At 48.2% G+C, this 22,579-nt stretch overlaps 1 pseudogene across 1 annotated transcript; it reads left to right on the top strand.

Moving 5' to 3' along the window:
* Positions 1-17,724: 17,724 nt before the first annotated feature.
* LOC146810771 (uncharacterized) lies at positions 17,725-22,130 on the top strand (annotated as a pseudogene). The gene is made up of 2 exons (XR_014966102.1): positions 17,725-17,816; positions 21,112-22,130. The product of XR_014966102.1 is annotated as an uncharacterized LOC146810771 (transcript).
* Positions 22,131-22,579: the final 449 nt, after the last annotated feature.

Below are 22,579 nucleotides of genomic sequence, written 5' to 3'. Positions count from 1 at the left end.
AGGGGGTGATGTCGTTGTTGCCGGTGCTGGGGTTGGAGAACTCCTTGATGATGCTGAAGAGTTCCTTGCTGTCGTGGGTGTTGTTGTCCAGTCGATCCTTCAGAGATTTCTTCTTGGTGGTGCGGATGAGCTGGTGGTGCTTGCGGGCGGCGAGTTTGAGGGCGGTCATGTTTTCAGTGTTCTGGTCGAGGAGCCAGGCTTTCTCGAGGGTGCGGCAGGTCTTCTTGGAGTCCTTGAGTTCGCTGGTGAACCAGGGGGCCTTCTTGCTTCTGGGTTTGCTGGGAGGGTTCTTTAGTGGTGCGAGGTCGTCGGCGCAGGTGGTCAGCCACTGCGTGAAGTCGCGAGCTGCAACGTTGGGGTCCAGTGTGCTGGCAGGAGGGTTCTGGCTGAGGGAGGTGGCGAGTTGGTCGGTGGTGATCTTGCTCCAGCTTCTGTGAGGGACCTGTTGCGGGTGGTGGTGGATTGTGGCTTTTCTGAAGCTGAAGTGGACGCAGCTGTGGTCGGTCCAGTGAAGTCCGGTGGAGTGGTTGAAGGCGATGTGCTTGCTGGATGAGAAGACGGGGTCAAGCGTGTGGCCGGCGTAGTGGGTGGGGGTGTTGACCAGTTGCTTGTGTCCGAGGTTGGCGAGGTTGTCCAGCAGGGTGACGGTGTTGCGGTCCTTGTTGTTCTCCAAGTGGAAGTTGAGGTCCTCTAGGAGGATGTAGTCGGCGGAGGCGAGGGCGTGTGGGCTGATGAAGTCCGTGAAGTCTTCGCTAAATTGTGTGCGTGGTCCCGGGGATCTGTAGATGAGGGTGCCTCTGAGGGTCGTCTTTGGGTCGGTGTGAATCTGGAAGTCGAGGTGTTCGGCGGTGGCGTAGTTGTCGTCGGCGTTGGTCGTGATGCGGATGGTGTTCTTGTGGACGATGGCGATGCCTCCTCCGGTCTGGTTGACGCGGTCCCTCCTGATGATCTTGTATCCATCCGGGATGGCGATGGCGATGTCGGGGGCTGAGGAGGCATTCATCCATGTTTCCGTGAGGAAGGCGATGTCTGGTGAGGTTGTGTCGAGGAGGTTCCAGAGTTCGACGGCGTGTCTGTGGACGGATCGGGTGTTGAGCAGGATGCACTTGAGGTGGTTGTTGCAGGAGTTCGGTTTGGCGGGCGCGGTGCATGTTCGGAGGCAGGTGAACTTGCAAGTTGTGCAGGTGAAGGGTCCGTGGAAGCGTTTCGGGGCGGCCCGACAGCAGGTGGGGTTCTGGCCGGTATTGAGTGCGTTGAGGGTTGCGGCGTCGTAGGTCCGTCGTGTGGCCTGGCGTTGGCGGGGGCCAGGGGTCCCGGCGCTGGGCGCGGTCCAGGTGCGGACGGGCGCAGACGGGCTTGCCTTAGGCGCGCCTTCGGCGCGCCAGCGGTGCGCTGCGCGCCCTCCATAAGAGGGCAGAGGGAGGGAGGAGGAGCTGGGTGGAGGGAGCGGGGTGGCCAATGGGGTACGAGGAGGGCGGGGTCACGGGTCAACGGTGGGAAAAAAAACACGGCGGGAACGGAGGCGGGGGGCAGGGAGGGGGGTGGAAGGCTCTACCAGGGTACAGAAGGCAAGAGAGGAACGGGCACAGGGGTACAAGGGGGTACAGAAGGCAAAAAAAGGAGCGGGCACAGGGGTACAAGGGGGTACAGAAGGCAAAAAAAGGAGCGGTCACAGGGGTACAATGGGGTACAGAAGGCAAAAAAGGAGCGGTCACAGGAGTACAATGGGGTACAGAAGGCAAAGAAAGGAGCGGGCACAGGGGTAGAAGGGGGTGCAGAAGGCAAAAAGAGGAGCGGTCACAGGGGTACAATGGGGTACAGAAGGCAAAGAGAGGAGCGGTCACAGGGGTACAATGGGGTACAGAAGGCAAAAAAGGAGCGGTCACAGGGTTACAATGGGGTACAGAAGGCAAAGAGAGGAGCGGTCACAGGGGTACAATGGGGTACAGAAGGCAAAAAAAGGAGCGGTCACAGGGGTACAATGGGGTACAGAAGTCAAAAAAAGGAGCGGTCACAGGGGTACAATGGGGTACAGAAGGTCAAAAGGAAGGGAGAAGGCACGGGGTAGCAGCAGTCAGAGACACACCCGAGTGGGGCACAGAAATCACCTGGCAGCGGCTGGAGCAGCGGGGCTGTGCAGCGGTGAGGGGAGCGACCTGCCTGGTGACAGGGTCAGAGGTCGCTCACTCTGCTGCTGCGCAGCCTCCATAAGAGGGCAGAGGGAGGGAGGAGGAGCTGGGTGGAGGGAGCGGGGTGGCCAATGGGGTACGAGGAGGGTGGGGTCGCGGGTCAACGGCGGGAAAAAAAACACGGCGGGAACGGAGGCGGGGGGCAGGGAGGGGGGTGGAAGGCTCTACCAGGGTACAGAAGGCAAGAGAGGAACGGGCACAGGGGTACAAGGGGGTACAGAAGGCAAACAAAGGAGCGGGCACAGGGGTACAAGGTGGTACAGAAGGCAAAAAAAGGAGCGGTCACAGGGGTACAATGGGGTACAGAAGGCAAAGAAAGGAGCGGGCACAGGGGTCCAAGGGGGTGCAGAAGGCAAAAAGAGGAGCGGTCACAGGGGTACAATGGGGTACAGAAGGCAAAGAGAGGAGCGGTCACAGGGGTACAATGGGGTACAGAAGGCAAAAAAGGAGCGGTCACAGGGGTACAATGGGGTACAGAAGGCAAAGAGAGGAGCGGTCACAGGGGTACAATGGGGTACAGAAGGCAAAAAAAGGAGCGGTCACAGGGGTACAATGGGGTACAGAAGGCAAAGAGAGGAGCGGGCACAGGGGTACAAGGGGGTACAGAAGGTCAAAAGGAAGGGAGAAGGCACGGGGTAGCAGCAGTCAGGGACACACCCGAGTGGGGCACAGAAATCACCTGGCAGCGGCTGGAGCAGCGGGGCTGTGCAGCGGTGAGGGGAGCGACCTGCCTGGTGACAGATCCTCCACCTTTACATATAACACCCACTTCGCTTAGTGATAAAGAGCCTTCTACTTCTTCTATCTGTACCTCTATGATTGCTTCTACTGGGGTTACCTTGCCTCAGAGTTCGATTATGCGGATGGATACTGAGACTGCTGGGGATTTTCAGATTTCAGTAAAGGACATGCTAAATTTAATTCTCCAAGAAATAAGAGAAGATGAAGCAAGTACAAAAGATGGAAATGGAAGTGATTTGTAAGCGTCTGGATAAAATTGAAGATACGCTGGCTTCATTTTCAAATCGACTCCAAGAATCTGAGACTAGAATTTCGGTGGTGGAGGACAATTTGACCATCATGCAGAAAGAGATTGCAAGTGTTTCCAAATCTTCGAAGGCTTTTGAAGTCAAATTGGATGAGTTCGAAAGTTATAATAGAAGGTCAAACCTTCGAATAGTGGGCGTACCTGAGAACATTGAGGGGTCTGATATGACGCAATGAATTACTTCTTTTTTTTCTCGCGAGGTCGTCCCTGAGTTTAAGGGAGACTTAACAATCACGCGGGCGCATCGAGTTCCAGCGCGTCCATTTCCCAATTCTCCGTTTCCTCGGACCATCATCGTCAACTTTGCTGATGTTCGTGTTAAAGAAATAATTCTATCACAGGCCTTCAAGCAAAGACAATTTCATGTTAATCCTACTACTAAGTGCCGGATTTTCTCTGACATGTCGGCTGCCGCCGCCAGACGCAGAAAAGACTTTGTAAAGATTCTCCAGTTATTTAAGGACAAAGGTGCTCAAGCTTCGATTGCACAGCAATCAAAATTGAAAGTTTTGATTAAGGGCAAATTCTATTTGTACACTGATGTTGATGAAGCACGTGAGATGCTTGATCAGTTAGTCCAGGGGTAGGATAATTTTGGATTGTGATTTGATTTGGTTGGATGGTCATTGGAGGCTCCCCTTTTTCTCCTTTTTGCTTTTTTCCTTTTTTAGGGGGGGGGGTGCAGGCGAGGAACTGGGGGGGGTCATGGGAACAGGGGCGCAACACCAAGGCACCTTCAAGAGAGGGGTTAGTGCCATGTGGCCAGCGTGGGAGGAAGGTGAAGGTGTAGTACAGGGCCACCGGGCTAGGTGTAGGTTAAGTGTAGGCGGGGAGCACTTGGGTGGGGGGTTGGGGTGGGTGGTGGGGGAAAATGGAAAATGGAAGTTCTTGTTGTCTGTGATGGTAAATATGCTGGCAAGAAGTTATTTTTTAATGATTCAGATATATGCCTATTGGGGGGATTAGAGTGATCTCTTTTAATGTTAATGGGCTGAATAATAGAAAAAAAATGCGTGCCATCGAGTTATGGATTAAAACAGAGTGTCCAGCAGTTGTGATGCTGCAAGAAACTCATATTTCCGCTGATAAAATTAATTCCTTTCCTATGTTTAAAACTTGGTCCTTATATCGTGGGTTTTCTAGTGCTAAAGAATCTCAAAGGGGGGTCGCACTTTTCATCAATCGTAACTTAGATGTAGAAATTATTCAGTTTGAAGATGGGGGTGCAGGGCGGTGGTGTTGGGCCACTTGTGTTTTAAAAGACAGGAATAGGCCAATTACTTTTGTTAGTTTTTATGCCCCAGTGGAAGATCGTGCCCCCAACTATGAGGAGTTATTTCAATCACTACTAACGGTCAGGGGGGATATAGTTATAGGTGGGGATTTTAATATTCTTATGGATATAAAACTAGATTCCACTGGTGCCTCGAAGAAACAATCTAAACCAGGGGTACTCACAAACTTTCTCTCGGGGGCCAAATTTAGAGTGTGGTTTATGGCCGAGGGCCGCACTGGTGGGGGCGGGGTCAGTGGGGGAGGGGGCGGGGCTAGAGAAAAAAAACTGTGACCATGAGCTTGAACACAGGCCCCTGCAGCGGATGCCTTCGTCCACTGAGCCACCAGACCCAGCATGCACATCTCTCTCTCTCTCGTTCTCTCTCTCTCGTTCTCGCTCTCTCTCTCGCGTTCTCTCTCTCTCTCTCCCTGTCTGTCCCTGCCTCAATCTGTCCCTGCCTCTATCTGTCCCTGCCTCTATCTGTCCCTGCCTCTATCTGTCCCTGCCTCTGTCTGTCTGTCCCTGCCTCTGTCTGTCTGTCCCTGCCTCTGTCTGCCTGTCCCTGCCTCTGTCTGTCTGTCCCTGCCTCTGTCTGTCTGTCCCTGCCTCTATCCGTCTGTCCCTGCCTCTATCCGTCTGTCCCTGCCTCTATCTGTCCCTGCCTCTGTCTGTCTGTCCCTGCCTCTGTCTGTCTGTCCCTGCCTCTGTCTGTCTGTCCCTGCCTCTATCCGTCTGTCCCTGCCTCTATCTGTCCCTGCCTCTATCTGTCCCTGCCTCTGTCTGTCTGTCCCTGCCTCTGTCTGTCTGTCCCTGCCTCTGTCTGTCTGTCCCTGCCTCTATCCGTCTGTCCCTGCCTCTATCTGTCTGTCTCTGTCTCTATCTGTGTCTCTATCTGTCGAACGTGAAGCGAACACAAAATGTTGTTCCACCAATTACAAATCTCATGTATATTTTCCACATATTAACACGCCGTTGACTTAATATGTTCCTCACAGTGAGAACCTTTTAAACCGAAGGGGGCGTGCATTCGGTTGGTACATTTGAAAAAAGCTGTTTTTCAATAAATACAACAAAAGTACAGTGTTTAATGTCATAAGAATTTGATATTAACTGTATGCTGGGTGAGAAACGTCGTGAAACGGTAATCTTACACGGCAGGGACGCTCGGCATCCTGTCTCCCCGTGCCTAACAAAATGCAAGTGTTAATCTGTAACGCAGCTGGTGCTCATGTAAAGCACTTCAATACCGTCAGGTCGAGTTCCCTGCGTGCTATATAAAACTCCCCCTCCCTCCCCCCCCCCCCAAAAAAAACTACACCTAGTGCCTATACCTGATGCTGCATCACAAACACTTGCAACTTGTGAAAAATATAAATATATATTGCATACATGCCAACATATCAGAAGAGCAAAGTGGGAGATTCTTTAAAAAAATCAGGCGAAAGGGGCCTTGAATTGGGTTACTGTCATGTATGGATGGGCCTTGGAAGTGTGCTGCTGCTGGATCGGACATTTGAAATGACACTCACTGGCCTGGCAGGTTGCTGGCAGTGCATACCCCCCCACCGTCCCCCCCCCACACACCTGTGTGGCAGCCCAGGCACACACACAGACGCCCCCAGTACTTCACAGGTCTTTAAAAGACCATTCACTTGCTAACAAGCCTTTGTTGTATTTCACCTCTCAGCGCCCCCGCAGCTCCACTCTAACTATCGCTGGAATTGCTGGCCCCCTCTCGGAGTCCGGGCTGCTGCAACGGCGGTGTTTGGTGACACTTTTTAAAAAGAAAGACAAAAAACACCGGTACGATGTCTTCAGGCTCCGCGGGCCGCCAGGGAAGGCTTGCCGGGCCGCTGGCGGCCCGCGGGCCGTACTATGAGTACCCCTGATCTAAACCAAAGTCAATAAGGTCAATTATGAAGAATATAGTTTTACTGGATCTTTGCGATCCATGGCGGTTAGAATTCCCACAAAAACAAGAATTTACTTATTGGTCAGGAAGACATAGATCCTCCTCTCGCATCGATTTTTTTTTGGCCTCTCGCTTATTAAAATTTTCTCATCAAAAATTCTTACATAATGGCTTCTAAGACCACGCAATGTTGGTAATTGAATTTAAAGTAGGGGAAGAAATTAGGCCCCCTAAGAGATGGATATTTAATAAAAAAGTATCTACAAGATAGCAACTGGGTCTCTTTTTTAAAATTGGAGATTGACGAATTTATGGTTGTAACTCGGATACGGCTCCACTGCACATTATTTGGGACTCATTAAAAGCTTTTATTCGTGGTATCATCATCGGTAAAGACGCAGAAGAGTGGCGCGTTATTAAACAAACTAGGATTTTACTCTATGAAAAAATTCGTAAGCTTACTCTGCTTCGACAATCCAACTTCTCCAGTATTGCGCAAAACAAATTAAACAAGGCCAAACGTGAACTCAGTACTCTATACAGAGTGAACAGCAATTTCTTACACAATCTCAGAGGATTTATGAGGAGAGTAATTTCTCTGGTAAACTCCTTGCGTGGCAGGCTAAGGAGCAAGCCGCCGCAAACCTGATTCGTATTTTAAAGTGTCCTGCCACCCGGATAGAAACATCTCAGTCTGATGTTATTGGCACTAAATGTTCTCTCACTATAAACAGATATACAGTCAACATCAGGAGATAGATTTTCTTAGGCTCTCCAATTTTTTAGCTAGATATGATATGCCCTCTCTATCTCAGGCAGACAGTGGAGTAATGATGCGCTTATTTTCTCAGTCAGAATTAGAATTAGTGGTTAAGAACTTACCAATTGGTAAGGCATGTGGTCCGGATGGCCTCCCCGCCGAATTCTTTAAGGTTTTTTTTAGTGCCTTTTCCGATTTATTATTACAATTAGTTAATTATATGTTAGTGGGTGGGCAAGTTCCAGATTCTTTTAGGGAGGGGACAGTGGTTAGCTTCCCGAAAAAAGGAAAAGATCCTAAAGATCCCAACTCGTATAGGCCTATCACATTACTCAACACTGATTATAAGATCCTCACTAAATTATTATCAATACGCTTTAATTATATTGCAAAGGACCTTATTCATCTGGACCAGAACGGCTTTGTGGCAGGCCGGCAATTAGTTACAAATACACATTTTCTTAATGAGGCTTTAGATTATTTTCAGACAAACGAAATCTCTGCTTTAATTTTATTATTAGACGTGGAAAAAGCTTTTGATTTGGTGGTATGGACAACTTTATTTGCTATTTTAAAGCACTTTGGAATTCCTCCACAAATTATTAGTTTAATTCAGAATTTGTACACGGGTGCCAAAGCCAATATAATTATTAACTCAGCTATGGTCGGCACAGTATCGGTTCAACGAGGTACTAGGCAGGGTTGCCCCTTGTCCCCTATTCTTTTTGCTTTCTTCATTGAACCGTTAGCTACAGCAATTCGTGAATCTGCGAATTTTCCTCCTCCGATCCCTTCCATGGCAAAAATTAAATTATATGCCGATGATATCATGTTATTGATTAAGACGGATATTCAATCTCAAACTGTTGCTCTTCAGCTTTTTGAAGAATTCGAAGAGTTGGGCGGCTATCGAATAAATAAATAAAAAACGGAAATATTAGTTTGTGGTGGGGGTGAGGTGGATTTACACGCTGACTTAGTTGGCTGTATCAATTTAAGACCGAAGAGGTATTTGGGGGTTATGTTTTCCACTTTGGTTTCCGAATTAGTTAATCTGAATTTTGATCCTCTACTACGTAAGGTCCAATCCTTGTTTATCAGATGGGACTCGTTACCATTTTCTATCTTGGGGCGGGTGGCACTTATAAAAATGTCTATACTTCCGCTTTTTAATTTTTTATTCTCTGCCATTCCTTGCTTTTTGCCCAGTGTTTTTTTTTCAAAAGTAGAATCATTATTTTCTGCGTTTATATGGACAAAAAAAGTCCCAGGATAGCAATGGGGACTCTTTATGCTGAAACCGAATTAGGAGGTTTAGCCGTACCTAATGTTAGAGACTATTATAGCGCATATTTCGCCCAATATTTAGAGCGGTTTAAATCTGGAATGCAGAGCCCAAATGTACTTATTAATTTTTTTCTTGATAGAATTTGTTACGAGGCCCAGATTCCATTTCCGTTACACATTGCTAAGTCACCGAAACTTAGTCGATAGAAGATGATGCTTTGGTTTTTCAAGCGTTGTGACGTTTTTCTTAAAAGATACTCTCTCCCGCAGTTTAATATTAGAACGCCCTTAAGAAATGCTCTCATGTTTATGGGTTTGACAATTGGAGTTGATATTGTACTACAATGGGCACGTGTTGGGTTCTATTCTCTTGCAGATTTTTTAAGGTAGGGGGCATGGCTGTCACCGGGCGAGATGCAGCTTATAATTTCAGGGAGTTTTATGTTACTAGGCTCCTATGTTTCGATTTTTAAAATGCTGGAACAAGTGGAGCCAAGAATTATTGGTTCTTCTAATCAGTTATGGGATGATTTGTTTATGACTTCTCGGATGAGGAAGCCAGGGGCATGGAAGCGTTGTTTAGCTAAACATATTGAGGTAGATCTGAGCCAGAAAGCTATTAAAAAATGGCAAGAACAGGAGAATCACGTACTTACTATCAACACTTGGAAAACCATAAATAAGCTAAATTTTAGTGTTCTTCGAGGATCTAATTGGAGAAGAATGTTATTCTTCAGTACGTGGCTCCTGTATCGCACTCCAGCCGCCATTGCTAAAATGTATGTTAATACTAGTGCCACCTGTTTTAGATGTCAGCAATATTCCCCCGCTAACTGGTCTCACATTATAGCTGACTGTGTTAAAATTATTCCTTTTTGGAATGAGATTTTCGAATATTTACAAAAGTACTGTGGGATCCAGATCACTTATAATATTAAATTAGTATTGTACGGATATGATTCTGATCTCGGTCTGACAGAACAGATGGCCAAAATCTTATTAATTGCAATGGCAGTGGCACGATCTCTGGTGCTCCAGAACTGGAAGTCAATTCAAGCTCCTTCGTTTAATGCCTGGTTTCAGAAAATTAGGAATGTTAGAAAGAGTGAAAAGCGATACGCACAGCGAATTGGTGGGATTCGGAAGTTTAACAGAATTTGGTGTTCCTATTTTGAATAATGGTGGACTTTTGCATTCCGTAAATAATTTTCCTTATTTTGAATCCTTATTTTGTGGTAGCCAATTTATGTTATTGCTGATTGTAATCTTGATACGAGAACTTCAAGAACTATTTAAAAAATAAATAAATAATTGATGTTAAATGTAAAAATGTAATTGTTTTTATGTAAACGCTTTTATGGTTTGTAATTGCCTCACCGAATAAAGCTTTTCAAATCAAACACTGGCAAAGCTAATAGCCCTCGCTTAGCAGAGATTATTGGTTTTGCCAATGTTTGTTATGTGATTGCATTATCTATAGAATATACTTTTAACTCGGAATGTCCCCAGTTACTGCATGAACTGCATACTGCGCGGCGAAACAAGCAGTGGTTGCCTCTGTCTGTTGCCACATCGTGCTGTCTGCAGCTCATGCTAGTGCCCAGAGAAATCCCGGGTTAAATGTATGCGCTTTAGACACTGAAAAGGCATCCAAACGGGTGCGCAGCACCACTCTGGGCCAGTGTTCATGATACAGCCCTTGGTATAATTTATTCATCCATAAATTCAGCTTTTGTACATTCTAAGTATATTTTTTAAAAACAAGTAGAGCTCAAATGGGCAAACACACTTGTGGACATGCTAACCGCTTACATAATACATCCTCACAGCTTTTACACAGACATGTCGTCAGTTATTGCTGCACTCGCATGTGAAAGCCCATGCTGCAGTTGGAAGCCTCGCCCCGCACGCCTGACACTTGACTTTCAGCAGCCGCGGCCCATGCAGGTAAGAGCGGTGCGGCCAGGTGGGGTGGGGTTCGACAGACGACTACGAGGGAAAATTAAATTATTTATTTAATTTTCCCTCGTGGTTGGATGTCAAATCCCCCACCAACCCGGCCTCGCCGCTCTTACCTGCACAGGCCACGGCTGAGTTTCACTCACCGATCTCCCCTCTTGTTTATGTCCTTCGCGCCTCGAGGGGTGCTCGCAGAGGCGCTATGTGCTCTCAGAGGGGCGTTAAAACGAAGTCAGTTTATGCAATTGGCATGTAGCCACCAGGGGGGCAGTTTGGTCGGTAGGATTGGGGGGTGGGGGGGGGGCTTCAGATTTACCAACAATCACTCTGGCATGTCTTGTTAAAATACATTATGAGAATAAGGACACGAGGAAGTGGCAAGAGAGAGGAGTGTGGATTGTTAGGACACGTAAAACTTAATTGTTTTCAAGCTAACCAAGTTTTAAGGCAGAGAGAGAGTGTGTGTGTGTTTTTGTCTGTGCGTGCAGGTAAAAATCCAGGGTGAAATCCAAAAGCCACCTCACCATACCCAACCGAAAGCTCCTGTACCCAACTATTTGCCCCAGAATATATTTATAGAGAGGATATAGCACCTCAAACACCCCCTGAAGCTACGCCCCTGGTAGCCACCTCTGGGCTCCATTTCATTCTGAGGTAGATGTGTGCCGGCGGGGCTGGTGGTGGTGCTTAGTGTGTGTTCTGTTTATGAGAAACAGTTGTACACCTGCTCCCTCACCCATGGTACACACCAGGTAGGAGCTGTGTGTGGTTCCCTCACTGGTGTGTACCATGTGTGCCTGACAGCGTTGCATTCCTGCTGCCTTTGCCTGCATGCGAGGGATACATGCTATATTCATACATGCCAACATTTTAAAAGAGGAAAGAGAGATTTTAGGACAATAATCTGGAGACTGTTTTTCTCCCATTGACTTCTATCGAGGCCTGAACCGGGTCTCCTGTCATGGATGGGACTTGGAGTGCTGCTGCAGGAACGGATATCAGCAACGCAGATACAAGTGTTATTTGCCTTAGCTGCAGGAGGCACAGAGTCCGTGACACACATACCGTGCACTGGCCTGCAGGAGCAGGCCGCTGGCAGCGAATACAACGAGTCTGACTGGACCAGTCCGAGCTGCAGCCGCCGAGGAATCATGTTTTTGAATGCAGGAATCGGGAGGCAGGAGACTGGCCTTGAAATTTGTAGTCTCTTGCATGAATGGGGGGGGGGGAGGGTTGGCATGTATGTGCTGCAGCCTGGGCCCTGTCTGCTCTCCTTCCTCCCTCCAGTGTCTGCAGTGAGCCGCTCCTACTTGCTCCTTCCTGTTTGTCTCACCATAGCATGCTAATACCGCGCGTTTTGGCGCATTAAACCCAGACCTAATGACTGTGCCAGTGCTTGTTCTCTTTAGCGCTGGTCTTGGTCACAATGGCAAGTAAAATAGCCACATTGAAGATTTGCAAACAGGCCACAAATGATGACCTTTATTTCACTAGGATTCAATTTCAAATCATTTGCGGTCACACATGTGTGACCATCTTTCATGCTACGTGCAAGGTTAGCTGGTGGAGTGAAGGTGAGTTTGGTGAAATAAGCCTCGGTGTGACGTCATTGTCATCCTCATAGTTAAACGAATGTAGCTCATGTAAGCGAACCAGCTTCAAACGGCTTAAAATATCACTGTTAAAGACACTGTACTCTGGAGTACATGATGAGGGTGGGTGAGGGTTGTTCATTGATATCCACTGGCTCTCCCAGACTCCCACACCAGAACAAGCCTCTTCAGCACTCAGCAGGGGTACGCCAGCTTTAAATAAACAACAGTATTTGCTCTGTACTTCTGACTGTGCCTTTTGCCTTTCAACTAATGTGTTATAATGCAGTATATGGCAGCTAATGGTTGTAGTTCCGCTTGCAAAACAATTCACGATGCGCTGGAGGCGCAGGTGCCTATGATCTTTCTGACATGTCTTGCAGTGTTGACCGAGGGTGTGTCACAATTCAGTTTTTCATTTTCGTGCAGGGCGCCAGCTGCAGAGATCCAATGGCGTTCACCATGTGGAAGGATTACCTGGGCCTGTTCGAGGTTATACAGACCAGGAGGAATGACCACTACAGAAGGGTGCTGCACCCTACACACAGACCAGGACAAGATGACAAGCACCAACGCAGCACCACTTCAGCATTAGTGCCTCACCATCTCAGCACCAGCGAAGTACCAACTCAGCACCACCTGAGCACCAGCACAGCACCACATGAGCACCAGTGCAGCAGCACCACCTCAGCATCACTCAGTACCACCTCAGCATCACATCAGTATCACTCAGCATCATCTGATCACCAGCACAGCACCACCTGAGCACCACCAAAACATCACTCGGCATCACCTCAGCATCACTCAACACCACCTGAGCACCACCTCTGCACAAGCACACCACCACCTAAGTATCATTCAGCACTACCTCAGCACCAATGCAGCAACACCTCAGCATTAGCACAGCACCACCTCAGCATCAGCACAGCACCACCACAACACCACCTCAGCATCAGCTCAGCACCATTTCAGCTTCAGCACAGCACCACCTCCTCATCAGTGTATCACCACAAGTGCAGCACCAACTCAGCATCAGCACAGCACAATCTCAGCACCAACGTTGCACCACCTCAGCACCATCACAACAGCAAATAAACACCAACGCACCACTTCAGCATTAGCGCAGCACTACATCACCCGAGACCAGCACCAACTCAGCATCACTCAGCACCAGCTGAACACCAGCCCAGCACCACCACCTCAGCATCACTCACCACCACCTTAGTATTACTCAGCATCACCTGAGCACCACCACAGCACCACCTCATTGTCAGCACAGCGCCATATCAGCATCAGCACAGCACCACCTCCTGATCTGTGCACCACCACCAGTGGAGCACCAACACAGCATCAGAGCACCACTCCCTCAGCACCAGCGCAACACCACCTCAACATCAGCACAGCACCATCTCAGCTTCAACATAGCACCACATCCGCAGCAGTGCACCACCACCAGTGCAGCCTCACCTCAGCGCAGCCCCACCTCAGTACCAACTCAGTACCGCCTGAGCACCAGTGCAGCAACACCACCTCAACATGACTCAGCACCACAGCATCACTCAGCACCACTTCAGCATCACTCAGCATCACCTCCGCATCACTCGGCACCACCTCAGTCTGACCTCGAAATTTGGCATTTGTTGATTCTCCCCTAGTGTCTGTTCGCTGCTTGTGTTGTAATTTAGGTTCTATTTCCCAACCTCCACTCTCCCATTTTTTATCCCCCCCTAAAAAAAAAAACTATAACAAACAAGCATTAGAACAGGCAGGAAGAAGTTGCCAGCATTGCAGGGACAAAAATCTAGAAGACATTTTTTATGGTCATTTTTTTTAATAGGGTTGTTCAGTTGTACATAAGGTCGTCTTTGCTATATATATGGTAACAAAAATGCTTATAACACATTTTTATTATAACTTTTCAACATGCTGCACAGCAGCCACACTGCTCTACAACATAGATGAAAGACAATGGCGAAGCTAATAGCTCTGACTAAACACTTACAAGGTCCCAAAGGCGAGACCTATTGGCTACACCAATGCATATTTTTCCCTTGTTTTGTTTCTGCTGACTGTGGTCTGCTGGCCTCCAGGCTCCAGCTGGCCTTTCTCCCTCCTGCCAGTGGGGCCCTAGAGTGGGCCTCACTACAGCTCCACACAGGCTGACACCTTGCCTGGAGACTGGAAAAATCTGCACAACAACAGGCCTGGTGGCAGTCTAGTGGGGAGGGGAGTCTAACTGGGGAGGGCTGAGTGACTCTTTAAGGACACAACACAGGAATGGAAGATGTGAAAGTTGTCACTTGGGCCCATCAAGGCAAGATCTGCTGTGTAGATAGCAGACCCTGCTGCCAGGCGCCAGGAAGACCCCCACCACCACACTGGCCCTGGCAGGGGTGCTCTGAAGAGGAGTGAGGTACCTGACCCCCTGCTGCCTCTCACCGATTTATAAATACAGGTAATAATGGAACCATCTCCACAGGCAATAAAGGAACCTCCCCGAGCCAGAAACAACCTGCCCTGCGTGGGAGCAATCCCTGGCGTTAAGGCAACACCAGATGACCGCAAACTGCTGCTGATGTTGTCTTTAGTATTTCTATAAAAAGGCGGCTCGATGAAAAGGACATCCACCCCTAAAAACCATCCATTGAACTCAAATCGAGTCAAGTTGGTGGGCCTCAGAAGACAAGATGAAAACAAAAACTAGGTTAACACTGACAAATATAACCAGTTACTTTACTTGAAATCCTGCCTTAGGTAATTTATTGGCAATACTGGGTAAAATGTTACCATCCTAGCCCAGTGGAAGACATGCAAACCTCTCGGACACAGTAAAAGGGCCGTATTAACTCCTGTTAGTGTATTTTCGAGACATACCTCCTGGGGTGCAGCCCTCTTTACCCCAGTGACGCGGTGCACGTGCAGCTTTTGTGTTGTGAGTCAATGCACCAGGCGCACAATCTTCCCCGATGTTCCCCCCATAGTGTGCCCAAACTCCCGGAGTACACGTTTTATCCGGAAAGAGTCCTAGAGGGTTGATTCATCACACACAACCAAGGAAAGTGTTCTATGTTTTTTTTACCAAGAAATGCAAGTATGTATCTATTGCAGATTGAAAGCGTTCATCATAACTAACAGTGCAGTGGCCCATGTTGCACTCAAGGGGGCTTATTTACAAGCCCCTGTCGCCACCGATGTGTCACCTTTAATATGGGAAAAGGTGGGATTATCGGCTGCTCAGGGGGCTTGTAAATAAGCCCAATGTCTTTAAATGCACGAAACAAGTGCCTGCTCGTGTGAGGCACGACACAAGTGGTTGCTCATGTGAGGCCTGAGCCATGAAACAAGTGCCTGCTCTCATGTGAGGCATGAATCAAGTGCCTGCTCGTGTGAGGTATGAAACAAGTGCCTGCTCGTGTGAGCCATGAAACAAGTGCCTGATCGTGTGAGGCATGAAACAAGTGCCTCCTGCTCGTGTGAGGCATGAAACAAGTGCCTGATCGTGTGAGGCACGACACAAGTGGTTGCTCATGTGAGGCCTGAGCCATGAAACAAGTGCCTGCTCTCATGTGAGGCATGAATCAAGTGCCTGCTCGTGTGAGGTATGAAACAAGTGCCTGCTCGTGTGAGCCATGAAACAAGTGCCTGATCGTGTGAGGCATGAAACAAGTGCCTCCTGCTCGTGTGAGGCATGAAACAAGTGCCTGATCGTGTGAGGCATGAAACAAGTGCCTCCTGCTCGTGTGAGGCATGAAACAAGTGCCTGTCCGTGTGAGGCATGAAACAAGTGCCTGTCCGTGTGAGGCATGAAACAAGTGCCTGCTCGTGTGAGGCACGAAACAAGTGCCTGCTCGTGTGAGGCATGAAACAAGTGCCTGCTCGTGTGAGGCATTGCTAGTTTCACGCTGCCCTCCGCCAACGCACATTGCGGCTTTAATGCCCAATCCGAAGACCCGCCGACATTTTGGTGACGTTTCACGACCTCAACTGTCGTTTACCTTCCAACAGACGTTTTTTTTATCATATGCCGTAAGCTTTGGTTTGCTGATATTTATTCTCAGGTAATTATGTCTCTTGCCATCCTTTCGGACACTTAAAATACATCGCAACCGAGCCGGGATGGTGTTCTGCCCCTTAGCATAAGGCCTTCCGCATGGGTATTTATATAGCGCCTTCTACCACTGATGAGGCTGAAGGGTTTAGTGCGGATACTTTTGTGGGTTCCATTTTAGGGAAAAATTGTGGGCTGAAAAACATAATCGAAATAATCTCACAAATAGAAGAATAAAATCTTGTTTGAATCCACTCAGTGTGATAATATTATCAGAATACAAAGGATCTTAAAACTGAGAAATGTTTGCAGAATGTTTAAGATGGTATTGGCAAGCTGCAGCAGATTCAGCTTCTGCCGAAGCAATCCGCTTCTATTTCCCAAAAATATTTTATAAATCAATATTATTACAATAATACAGATTAGCATCTTATGACGTATCCATTCCGTTTATTACTGAGCACATAGTTTGGACATTATGTCTGAGCGTGAATAATAAGCTCCTGGAATACAAGGAAGGTTTGCTGTGTGTTTGGCACTGTATACGCATGTTAATTAATACACGTAAGAGTCGAGGTTTTCATCTCGGCTTGTAAATAGGTCTCGCTTTTGCGACCTTATAAGTATTTAGCCATGCAACGGTTGCATAACTAAATACTTATAAGGTCCCAAAAGCGAGACCTATTGGCTATGCCGTGCGGCTGCGAAAGTGAAAGTAATCGCGGTAAAGCGCGGCGCGCGCGCGCCCGCGCACATGCACTGTAGGTCTAGGCTGGCCTGGTAGCACTTTTTGGAGCCCTCTCAATAAGTCTCGCCAGACCAGGGCATGCGCTGGGTCAGGCGAGACCTAAAAAGTATATACAACTCAAGAGATATACGATTCATTCACGCTTTCATCAACAACTACCTATTTTTAGGTCTCGCCTGACCCAGCGCATGCGCTGGTCTGGCGAGACTTATTGAGAGGGCTCCAAAAAGTGCTACCAGGCCCGCCTAGAGCTACAGCGCCGCGCTTACCGCGATTACTTTCACTTTCGAGGCCGCTTTGATCGTGATCGCGATCACTTTCACTTTCGTGGCCGCTTGGCTGGCATAGCCAATAGGTCTCGTTTTGGGACCTTAATAAGTATTTAGTTATGCAACTGTTGCATGGCTAAACACTTATAAGGTCCCAAAGGCGAGACCTATTGGCTATGCCAATGCTTGTTTTAACCGTCCCCAAAGGTCCCCAGAACAGGTCCTCCATTCCCAGCGCCTAGCGGTCGTTCAGTCTGCTGGAAGGAACTAAAAAAGCTCCTCCAGCAAATCAAACCAGGGCGGATATTTGCACCGGAGAATGTGATACACCCGCTGTGACACCGGAAGCCCGTGAAATTAACTGCACCGCACCATTTCTCCAAATCCGAGTTAAAGACAAGTTGTGTTACCCCTGTTATTACAACCCAGCTCAGTGCGCCACTCGAATCGATATCGAAAGGATGAAATGCTAATCCTCGAACCTGCGGATTTTCACCCACACCTTCATTACTGAGGGGTCATCAGGCTGTGCCCACCCCCCTCCCGTGGGATCAAGTCAAAAGCAGGGGTGTCTGGGGAAGTTGGGGGTGTTGATCTCGCGAAAGAGGGCGGGGGCGGGGTTTGGGCACTGCTGGCATTATAAGCAGGCCCGGACCCTCATATACGCAATGAAATCAGGCATTTGATCGGCTCGGGTGCGCGGAAGAAGACCCCTTCTCTAGTTCCAGGTAAGAGCGCGCCTCGACTCTCTCTATGCGGGGTTTGTTGTAAGTGTCGATGTGGATGTGGTCTGTCGGCTGCTCTGGTGCAGGAAACCAGGGTTCGAGCCTCGAGGTCGCGTCCATATCCTGTGATTCTGGGCAAATCACTTAATCTCCCCGTCCGTCCCTGAATGTGTAATGTAAATGCGGTGCTATGTAAAGCGCTCCAATACCTTCGGGTCGAGTTCGCGATATAAAATATGCAATAAAAGATGACGACCCCTTCTTCCTAAGGAGCGCGGTCCAGTTATTAGATGTGTTATTTTAGACAGGTTTAGCGTCCAACTCCAAATGACGAGGCGTGGACTCTGTTAGTAAACATTTACAATGCGCACCCGCACCCCGCTTTCATACTGCACGTCCCCTCTCTCAATCTTCTCCCCTCCGTTGTATCTTTCTACCTTCTTTCCGAATTTGCACTTCCTGCTTTAAGGAATCCTAAAAGTAAACGAGGTGCATGGCCAGCACTTACCGCCGGGACCTTTGTACTGTAAGCGGCCGCTGTTGACACGTTCTGTGGCCCCTGTACCTTTTAAGTGAACAGTATTTGAATGTCCCAGAGGGACCTCTGTACTTTCCAGGGGTAGGGTCCAGTTAGCTCGCTCCTCAGTCGTAATTGGCACCATGCTAACGGGGCACCAGTGGGCATGCTACATTTTACACTGGTTTCTGTCACCAACTGAACTTCCGAATGTGCCCCTCCCAATGTGGTTGTCAGACCTCGAGTAACTACCATAAGTAAATGCACACCTGCTGCAGGTCGCACTCTCACCCCTCAGCGAGGCATTCTTCAGCACTAGGAGGGACCAAGGGGGAGACTGAGTCGGCTCACCCGGTGCGGACACTGTTCATGGTGGGGTCACTGCTTATGTATCTATCCTTCCTATGATCTCAGACCTAGCAAGTGGGGCCTCGGGGCGGGTGGGTCTCTTAAGTGCTGCGGCCTATGTACTTATTCTTCCAAATTCACTTCCAGAAAAAATTAAACCCAGGTCATGACCCTCATTGCAGCTGGGACCGGGACACAACCTGTAAGCCACAGAGTCAAGGTCTGGCTAGTGCACTCGCTGTGTTTGCCTTTTAATCATCTGCAGCGCTGCGAGTCAACTACTGGGGTAGATTGTGCTCAATACAAAAATGTCTGTCGGTACAAGTGTCTATGCTGTACATGTCTGGACACATGCATGAATCTGAATTTATATAAGGGGTTCTAACCAGACCAAAGAACATATGTTCATTCTGGACAACAGCTTTATGTGCATGCTCAGGGGCGTCATTAACCTCCTCCGTACTCCCCCCCCCCCCCCCCACTTTACAATCTACAGCGAGGGTGGAGTTCATGATGGGCCTCTTCTACCAGCCGGCAGAAAGAAATTCATAAATAACGTGAAAGAGTGGGTGGGTGCGTGAGTGAGTGAAATAGTGCATGGGTGTGTGAGAGAAAGGGTGGATGGATGGATGAAGGAGTGTAAGGATGTATACGTGAAATAATGTATGGATGACTGAAAGAGGTTGGATAAATGAAAAGATGGAGGAATGAGTGAAAGGGTGAATGGATGATAAAAGAAAGCATGGATGCATGAGTGAGTGAAAGTATGACTGCTCTTTAACATTTTTTGCTTCTTTCTCGTGCTCTGCTCTCCTAATATCTTACTTCTATATTTATTTTCTTCTATCCTGATTACCTACTTTTCCCTCTCCACACTCTTGCCTACAAATGCTTCTTCTGCTTCTGTCCCAATGTGTTTTGGCATTTCTAATTTGTCTCTCTTGGATCTCCTGCTATCATTTATTCCTAAACTCAGCCTGTACTTCTCTTTCGCTCCTTAACTTGGCCTCCCTATTTTTGAACTGTCCTGTCCCCATTCTGACTCTTTACAACTTTCCTTAAATCTGTAACAGAAGTTTGACCTTAAATTGCCCTAGTGAATACCTGTTCCCTAATTATTGTGCAGATTTGGTTATATTTTCTCATTCATTAGGCTAGTTAGCACAAATGCTCTGTAAAAGCAGCTTAATTGTTCAGTAGCAATCGATTTCCAATATAAAAATACAGATAATTATATTACAAAGATATAGAAACAAACAAATAACATTAGCAAAAGCATCATAAATATATATAATATATCCTCTACCTCCACTCTCCGACTCATCCCAGACCTCATTCTACTACTATGTTCTTCAAAATAATCCTTTGTGGACTCTTCCCTCTCTATCCCTGCTTGACTTACCGAAAACCTTATTCAATTACTATGATCTCCCTAGCTACCCTTTCTGAATTCATACATCATGTATCCCAAACCTCATGTTACTACTGTGATTTTCCTAATTCCTTTCTAGAGTCTTGTCCTTGCTCCATCTCTCCTTTTTTTCATCCCTAGCCACATCCTACTAGTACATTCTCCTAAATAACACTTTCTAGACCCTTTAATCCCTCCATTATCTTACTCCTTGCAGCTAACAGATTCACATGTCCATCCCTCTAAAATTAACACATATTCCCCTACACTAACCCACCACTAATCCTCTTTGGGTTCCAGAGCAGTGTGCTGCTTGCTGAAAAGCAATTTATCCCTCGTCAGGGGTCTTACTACTATGATCTCCGAAATAACACCTTCTGGACTCTTCCCTCTTCTATCCCTCCATTATCCTATTCAATCAAACTAACAGACTCACATGTCCACAGCTCTCATTACCACATTTCCCTAAACTAACCTACCACTACTCGCCGAAAAGCGCTTCGACGTCTTGTATGGGGTAGTAAGCACTATGTAAATACAACTACAATTACGTGCAGGCTTATGGTGGTGATGGTGAGTATGGTGAAACAAGCCACGGTGTGACGTTAGTGTCATCCTCATGGTTAAATGCGTGTAGCCCATGTCAGTGGCCCAGCTTCACAAGGCTTAAAATGTCGGTGTTAAAGGAACTGAACTGTAGAGTGCATGACAAGGGTGAATGAGGTTTGTTTACTGATATCGATTGGCGCTCCATCACCAGAGCATTCCCCTTGGGCACTAATCAGGGGTACCACAGCTTTAAATAAACAACACTATTTGGTCTGTACTTCTGACGTGTGCCTTTTGCCTTTCAACTTGTGTGTCATGATCATGCAGTATGGCGGGGAGTCACTGTAGTTCCACTTACAAAACAAGTCACTGTGTGCTAGAAGTGCAGGTGCTTAAGATTTTTCTGATGTCTCACGGTTTTGACCAAGGGTTGTGTTCATGTTAAATAAATGTCATTTTTCATTTCCGTGCAGGGCGCCAGCTGCGGAGATCCAATGGAGTTCGCCATGTGGAAGGATTACCTGGGCCTGCTCGAGGTTATACAGACCATGAGGAATGACCCCCAGGGAAGGGGGCTGCGCCCTACAAACAGACCAGGACAAGGTGGCAAGGACACGACCCCCTGGACGTCGGAGAGAGGGCATTTGGCCCCTTTGCTCTCTTCCAAGTCGGAGGGGGTCACTCCAGAGACTGCTTCCCCAGGCAGACCGGGGTGGGTCCCACTCCTCTCACACAGGCCTAAGGTGGACATGGCAGACATAACACCCCCGTGGAGTTTAGAGAGACAGACGTCCTCCCCCAGGTCTGAGCCGGGTGAATTCTACGTTGCACCGTCCTGGTGGTCAGAGAGGCTGGAACAGGCTTCGCTGCTCTCACAGAGGCCTGAGCAGGACATCTCGCCCACTTCTTCACCGTGGAGGGCAGAGAGGGGGGGCTGGACCCCGCAGCTTTCACCCAGGTCTGAGGTGGAGACCTCCGACACTGCACTGCAGCCCACAAGGAAGTCAAAACGTCAAAGTACCTCTCCACTCGGAGGAAGGGGGGTTGAAAGTAGGGAGAAGGTCCTGCAGGCGCGCGCCTCAGATTCATCACCCCCACACAGTGGGGCGCAGGAGGGCTCGTCAGGGTGTGCGTTTTGTAAGCACAATGGGGAACCGAGGAACGTCTACACCACACACGCCCTGAAGGACGCCTTCGGATGTGTGCAGTGCCCTGTGTTGCGGCAGTATGTGTGCCCTCGGTGCCAGGGCACCGGTGACGATGCGCACACACGCCGCTTCTGTCCTCTGACTGAGAAAGGCTACACTTCCGTCTATCAGGGCGGCAAAGCCGGGAACGCGACCGAGAGGCGCAGCAGGACAGACCGCCGCTCAGCACAAGCCTAGGAGGCTAACTCACGGCTTGAAGGGCATCACTTCAAGGCATCACGAAGCACAGACACTCTTGCCGCAACAACGCAGACTGTGACTCGGTGCACCACGCAGTGGCGTAACTCAGACTGAAACCCTCCCAGCCCCGCTCAGTGTGATGGTGGGCTCCAAGCCTCGGCCTTGACTGAATGGGGCCCTCTGAAGGGTTGCTCCCCCTTCCTTTCCTGCGGCGCCTGAGCTGGGTTTGTCTGCTGTTACATCCCTGTTACCTTGTTGCACATACCATCAATTACTGCACTTTTTCGCGAAGAACAAGATTTATACGTTTTCATGCAACCATACTTAACTTTGACTGATAGTATATATTGTGTTCACATATATTATTTACATGCTGTATATTTTTGTATCTTATCTTTTTATTAATTCTAAATAAAGTGATTTACATTTACCGTCTGTGCTCAAAATGTGATTCCGACAGTCGACACTTCTGAATCTCGGTCTGTCTAGACAACATTTTACTAAATCTCGCCTTAAGCCAGAAACTGTGCAGAGGCCTTGAAATGGATCAAGG

This window comes from Triturus cristatus, chromosome 7 (assembly GCF_964204655.1).
Source record: "Triturus cristatus chromosome 7, aTriCri1.1, whole genome shotgun sequence".
In the NCBI taxonomy this organism is placed as follows: domain Eukaryota; kingdom Metazoa; phylum Chordata; class Amphibia; order Caudata; family Salamandridae; genus Triturus; species Triturus cristatus.
This window is presented reverse-complemented; position numbering and strand designations above follow the sequence as displayed.